The following is a 7,849-nucleotide window of genomic DNA, read 5'->3' on the forward strand; positions in this document are numbered from 1 at the left end:
GCCAGAAAAAGCCCATGGTGGTGAAATGCGTGTGTAATGTTCAAACTCGCTCGCTGTCCGCCATTACACATTGTGGTCGAACATCTTGTATGCCGAACCCTGTCCCTTGCTCGTAGAGTAATGCTACTTTTGTCTAGAACTGCTCAAATCGGTCTGACAGTAGTGTCTTATTAGGTGAATTGTCTTGCCTAAAAATCCATTTTATCACCTCCACAGTGGTCATGTAGTTCTTTGTGTAACGTGCGTGCTTTGACTCGGATATGGGTACAGCGTACATATTGTACCTGCTTAATAGTATTGATCAACGATTTGCAATTACAACGGTATCAATTCAAATACTAAATAATGACGTGGAATTTGTCAATATTTTATGTTACATGTTTCATAAGAAATGTAGAATACATTTATGCCATATTTTGCTTCTTGGTTATGTAAAAGAATTAGCCTGAGTGAATTGTCCCTTTAAAGATACTCCACCGCTGACAAATGGTATTTTTTCACTATCAAAAACAGTAACAGACGATTTAGTATTTTCTTCAGTTACAAAAGTTACTTACTTTACACTACTTTAAGTTGAAAATATGAAAAATAATTAATTGCATCCCGAAAAAATTCCGTGTCACTATATCCTATATGGAATGAAGGACTGATTGCGCATGCACCAATGGCGAAATGAATTATTTTATATTATTTTTTTTTGTGTTAATTAGACATATATATACACGATTAAACACCAATTATTGTTCAAAAGATGAATATCATTTATGCTCTGTCGACAGTGGAGCATCTTCAATCATTGTTATCCTCAAATTTTAAATTTAGAACGTAGATCTACTCGAGCTCGTACGATAATCACTTATAATTTCATAACCTATTTCTAAATAACTGCTTTTTAAAAGTAGATTGCTATCACGTTGGCTAGCATCAAGGATGCTCCCCGATCTACTATTAATTAGTGTCAATGCAAATATTATAACTATCGAGATTTTATCTTAATTAGTGTATTGTATTAGGGAAAATAATAAAAAAAAATAGAAATGGAGTTTTAGCGTAATGTATATTGATCAGCTCAACCAACTTGTAGAACTTAGTGTGCACTGCGCGTCATTGTGGTTCACCAAAATATTGACATTCACGAATTTCTAGTTTCTTAATTATTTCTTTTGATTACAATCAACAGAAATAAATAAATTGGTACATTGCAACAAATTATTAAAGATTAACTGTTATTATATGATAATGTTATGCGAACTCAAATCATACGATATTACATATCCCTGTTTAACAGTACTAACGCATGCCCGCACGCGTGGGTTCGTAAACGGTCGATTTAGATCTATTTTTTACATGTATATATCATATGTATTTTAACAGATTTTCATTGAATTTACCTGACTCTATTTATTTGCAGATAATTAAACCATTTACCATCACGAGAGAAAATTGAATTTCTGTTCTAGTCTTAATATACATGTACACATATACACACCATGTGTTACAAAAGAGAACAGATTCAAAACTTGTTTCATTACAATTATCAATTCTCATATTAAATGATGTGACTATATATAAAGGCTGTCTGTTTGTCGTTGCATCCGCATTGCATATCATTATATGCGGTGAAATTACTTTACCAATATGAAATGGTTTCATCGAGGATGGCTATTTTATCAAATTGGTTGAATTATTTAAAACCAATTTTCTACCAAACAAAGATAAATTCTTCGCATCGCTCCCTCGACCTTAGGTTGAAAAGCTAAAGAAGACACATATGTACATCTGTATGTTGCTTGACTAAACAAGTTTAATGATTCGACAAACACTAAACAAGTATCAATATCTACACCCGTGAATGGAAATCATCGACCATGCAAGAGGTGTAATACCGATACACATTCCTATCTGTGTACAGTGGTACAATAAGTCACATGGCATATTGCGGACGAGTCGTACTGCGATATACACCCTTTAGGTCACATGTGCGTGTTACATTGTTGTTTTTTTCTGGCCGATAATTGTATACATATATTAAAATACCAACAAATCATTTGTTTCAAAGCCGATAGATAAAATTATACTAGTAAGCAGAAACTACAATAGGTAATCCATATTCTCGAAGACAAAAGTTTTCCATCTGAGAACGAAGGATATTTCATACTGTGCATCTTATAATGTACATATCTCACAAGGTAGTAACCTGCATTACGTATTGTCGTTATGGTAGGTTACGTATGTGTTAGCTAAAATTGCAGAGGGCTGTAGATATCTATATTTAAAAGTTTACCTGATTTACCAGATCTTCGGTCTAAATAGGCCTTTTACTACCACTTCCTCTCCTCAACCTTAACTTTCGTCACTGGACTCTAAACAGTGTAAGCTATTTATGATAGGAAAGGTATTCATATAACTAAAAGTACAAATAAAATGCAGGATATCCATTAAAACACACAAAGTTTTGATGTAGCGTATTTATGGTGCTAGGATATAGGTACACGTCGATATATAACTGACAAAAATTTTGATGTAGCGTAATGTAAAAATATACTATGAAAGATATTTATGGTTCGAGGGTAGGTATTCGTCGATATATAACTGACCAAAGTTTTGATGTAGCGTAATGTAAAAATATACTATGAAAGATATTTATGGTTCGAGGGTAGGTATTCGTCGATATATAACTGACCAAAGTTTTGATGTAGCGTAATGTAAAATATACTAAGAAAGATATTTATGGTTCGAGGGTAGGTATTCGTCGATATATAACTGACCAAAGTTTTGATGTAGCGTAATGTAAAAATATACTATGAAAGATATTTATGGTTCGAGGGTAGGTATTCGTCGATATATAACTGACCAAAGTTTTGATGTAGCGTAATGTAAAAATATACTATGAAAGATATTTATGGTTCGAGGGTAGGTATTCGTCGATATATAACTGACCAAAGTTTTGATGTAGCGTAATGTAAAAATATACTATGAAAGATATTTATGGTTCGAGGGTAGGTATTCGTCGATATATAACTGACCAAAGTTTTGATGTAGCGTAATGTAAAAATATTCGTACTATGAAAGATATTTATGGTTCGAGGGTAGGTATTCGTCGATATATAACTGACCAAAGTTTTGATGTAGCGTAATGTAAAAATATACTATGAAAGATATTTATGGTTCGAGGGTAGGATTTCGTCGATATATAACTGACCAAAGTTTTGATGTAGCGTAATGTAAAATATACTAAGAAAGATATTTATGGTTCGAGGGTAGGTATTCGTCGATATATAACTGACCAAAGTTTTGATGTAGCGTAATGTAAAAATATACTAAGAAAGATATTTATGGTTCGAGGGTAGGTATTCGTCGATTTATAACTGACCAAAGTTTTGATGTAGCGTAATGTAAAAATATACTAAGAAAGATATTTATGGTTCGAGGATAGGTATTCGTCGACATATAACAGACCAAAGTTTTTTATGTAGCGTAATGTAAAAATATACTAAGAAAGATATTTATGGTTCGAGGTAGGTATTCGTCGATATATAACTGACCAAAGTTTTTATGTAGCGTAATGTAAAAATATACTAAGAAAGATATTTATGATTCGAGGGTAGGTATTCGTCGATATATAACTGACCAAAGTTTTGATGTAGCGTAATGTAAAAATATACTATGAAAGATATTTATGATTCGAGGGTAGGTATTCGTCGATATATAATAGTAATTAGTATTTTAAGTTATAAAATAGCGTGTTTATTGAGGTTGTATGTCTCTTCACCAGATCATCATTAAGCCGTATTAGTGTCAGAGAACAGAAACATATAACAGGTAAAATTGCTTATTTTCATGCTCGAAGCGCAGAAGTATATAGTAGTCAGATAGGAAAAAATGTTTAGGTTTATCGAGATTGTCTCCCTTTATCCATATTACATTTTCGTTTCATTATGGGACGCCGTTGTACATGTACTAGTTTTTCTCCGCTTTTTGGATGTCCAAAATTCGAATTCTTGATATCCAAAAATCAATCATTGATATCCAAAAATACAATTTTGATTTGCTGATATCAGAAAATTCCATTTTTGGATATCCAAAATTCTAAATGATATATTGATATCAATAATTCAATTCTTGATATCCAGAATTGATCATCTGATTTTAAAAAATACAATGATTTCTTGATATCAACAATTCGAATTTTTGGATATAAATAAATGATTTTTGGATATCTAAAAAGATAATTCTTGATATCCAAAATTCGAATTCTTGATATCAAGAAATGATAGCATTTTTGGATATCAAGAATTCGAATTTTGGATATCCAAAAAGCGGAGACAATAGTACAAGAGCGCCCCATGAATTACCTTCACAACATTTCATGTATGACTAGTATTGACAAGTAGTCTTGGTAATTGTTTTTACCTTATAATTGAATATTTTAATATGTATATGATCATGTATGACAATAGTCCTTGCCAATATAAAGGTATTTATTTGTTTATGATTCTCCAATGCAGGGTATGAAAGAATATTTTCAATGGTTCTCAGACGGAGAATCGGATGTCCATGAATAATTCCATCCAGCGTTGTCTCCTCTACTGTAAGATCAACATTGATTACACTTGCTTGATTTTTTCAACCCACTCAGGAGGTCACGAAGATGACAAAAGCATCAACAAGGAGATAAAAAGCTCCAATTTGTGGCACCAATCATCAGATTATCAAGTGGAATTGAGAAAGTCAAAAAATTGAAATATGATGTGTAGTTTTCAAAAGAAAAGTTTTGTGATATGTTCTTATGTGACTTGATCTTGAACATATGTATTTATTGATTTCAGTTTATCAATTCTGTGGTAATGCAGATTTTGTGACCGTCCTATTCACAGCCAGAGTCATATATGGACGGCCTCCCATGTATGCTGTTTGTTTGGGAGACTGCGGAATATTCGTGTTGTGTCTTCTTGTAAAGTGGAACTCTTGCCCTTTTTATAGTGCTATATCACTGAAGCATGCCGCCGAATTCACCAAGCAGCATACACCGCCCGGTCACATTATACTGACAACGGGCAAACCAGTCGTCCTTCTCCTTTATTGCTGAACGTTTATCAGGAGCAGAAACTACCACTTTTATAGACATTGGTGTGTCACGGCTAGGGGATAGAATCCTTAGCCTACCTCAAAGGGGCGAGCGCTCAACAGAAGGCCAAAAGTGAGGTGATGTCAATAGAGACGTTCGGGAGAATAAAGTCAGTTAGGAAGAAAAGAAAAGATAATATCCTAAATTTAGTCGCCTTTTACGATCATGCAATAGGGGCAGCAGGTATAATTCTAACGCCCAACCTGCAGGACAGAAGGTACATATGTATATGACAAATAGCTGATATTTTCTCTTTGAAAAAGTTATGTGAATATCTGGTGTCATTTGTAGCTAGTCAGGTGTGGTAATTCAAAGAAAAAACAATATTTATGATTGAGTTGTTTGTCAATCATATGGAATTGTTGCTTTTGTTTTTATTATTTCAACAGCTATGCCTTTTGCAAATTGAATGTAATAGAAGCATTATTTATGTTTGATAAAACATTTATTTATCGAGTTCAAGTTAGATTGACATTAAAAGTTATTCATGAATATGGCAATTTAATTCTTATTTTGTTATTGACATATCTATTGCGTTTTGGAAATTAACTTAAATTCATCATAAAATTATGCAAAACCTTGAAAGATGTTAAATATCATGGAATTTATTCACAAAATCATGGAATTTATTCACAAAAAACTGCATAGTGTGTTGTCTTCGGTGGCATGCTTCAGAGATATAGCACTATAAAAAGGGCAACAGATCCAACATACAAGAAGACACAATACGGACATACCACAGTCTTCCAAAAACACGCACCTCGCACTTCACACACGCTACACACTGCATACATGGGAGTCCGTCCTTACTTGACCCTGGCTGTTAATAGGACGTTAAAATAATCAAACAAACAAAAGTATTAAAACAAGAACTCATTTCTAGCCGCGGCGTGGTGTCTCAGCTCGAACGTCGAAAATGCTCAACACGAATACACCACAGTCTTCCAAAATAAATGGTATTCGTTGTGCTGAAACAAATGGAATGTTCTGCATTACTCTATATTCACACTTGCTAGGCTTGATCTGTTTACCATAACAGCATGGTAACATTGAACTTTGAACTTGCGTATGAAAATATTCTATGCAACGTAAAGGGGCTACTTCAAGTCAGACGACAATCTCAAACAAATTTAGCTACTTGAACATCCCAATAGTTGTTTGTGTTTATCTTTTAGGCCAGAACTAGTCTTGTAGGTAAGGACTGCTTAATCACTAGTTTGTCCTGTGCCTTTTTGTGCCACATTACATGTCATGTTTATATTATTCATATTTTACTTGAGTTCTCTCCCCTCTACTGTAGTTGGCCTTTTTCATTTCTTATTTTTATTTTACTATTATACTATGTGCTTCACCCTTCATGATTTTGTTATCTTTTAGCTTATTAATCTTGTGTTTTGTGTATATTTGAATATATCAGATTTTTTTTATGCAGCATATTGTATTTAATATTTTATAACTTCAATAATTACATTAAACTGGCTACATAGTCTACCCATTTCAGTTCACACTATATTTCTGTCTATCTTGTCAAATTTTTACACTTTACTACATTAGCATAAATGTACAATACACTCTTTAAGGATTTTATATCCTTTGTTTAGCAATACATGTGTGATATACTAGTATTCGTTATTAATCTAAAATTTAAGCTTTATATTTTTTTGTGATACTCATAGTCAAAATATGTGCTGATTTGTTTTAGTTTTGTTTTTGTCTTTAAACATTGTCTTGTTATGCATACTTTCTTTACTTGTCCGCATGCTGCATTGTATATTATTTATGTTATTTATTTGTTTCCTTACTTTATTTGTCGCAAAAATAGCTCTACAAAGCTAATGTTGGTTTGTTACTCAATATACGACGTTTATAAATAAAAATTCTTAAAAATATCTTGTATACTAAAAGGCGACTAAATTTAGGATATTATCTTTTCTTTCTTCCTAACTTATTTTCTTCTTTCTAACATCTCCCTTAACGCCATTTCACTATTGGCTTTCAATGGACCGCTCGCCCATGCCAGGTAGGCTTTGGGTTCTGTCCCCTGGCCGAGACACACCATAGTCTATAAAAGTGGTAGTTTCTACCCCTGACTTAGCGCTCAGCATAATGAGAGTATGATGTTGTCAGTCTCCTTGGACATGCGTCTCGCACTTACCACGCTCAAGACACCACACACGGAGGCCGTCCTTGCATCACCCTGGCTGTTAATGGGTCAAATCAACCAACCAGCCTGATTAAGATACGACAGAGATTATATTGACAAAATTGGTTTCTGCCCCATCTCAATGCTTAGAGCGACTGTTTCGCCAGTTGTGCACCTCGGTTGGTCGTAAAATCTTCCGAAATGTCATGTACATCACGGTTGATTTAGTGGTACAACGCCAATATACCACATTCTCCCAAAATATGACATTCACATGTAATATAATGCATACAGGGGAGGCCGACTTATCGACCAATACAATAAACCAACATTTATAGCACTATCTCACTGAAGCATGCCGTCAAAGATACCAAACAGTACAACGGTGCCCCACCCGGTCACATTTTATGACAACCAGCAAACCGGTCGTCAAGAGAATAACATTTATCACAGGGGCGGGCATTCAACTCGAGGTAAAAACTTAGGTGGTGTCAAGGGGAAGATTAGAAAGAACACAGTTAGGAACAAGAGAACAATCCACATTTTGTCGTCTTCTCACGTACATGCAATTATATTAT

Source organism: Argopecten irradians, chromosome 2 (assembly GCF_041381155.1).
Source record: "Argopecten irradians isolate NY chromosome 2, Ai_NY, whole genome shotgun sequence".
Classification (NCBI taxonomy): Eukaryota; Metazoa; Mollusca; class Bivalvia; order Pectinida; family Pectinidae; genus Argopecten; species Argopecten irradians.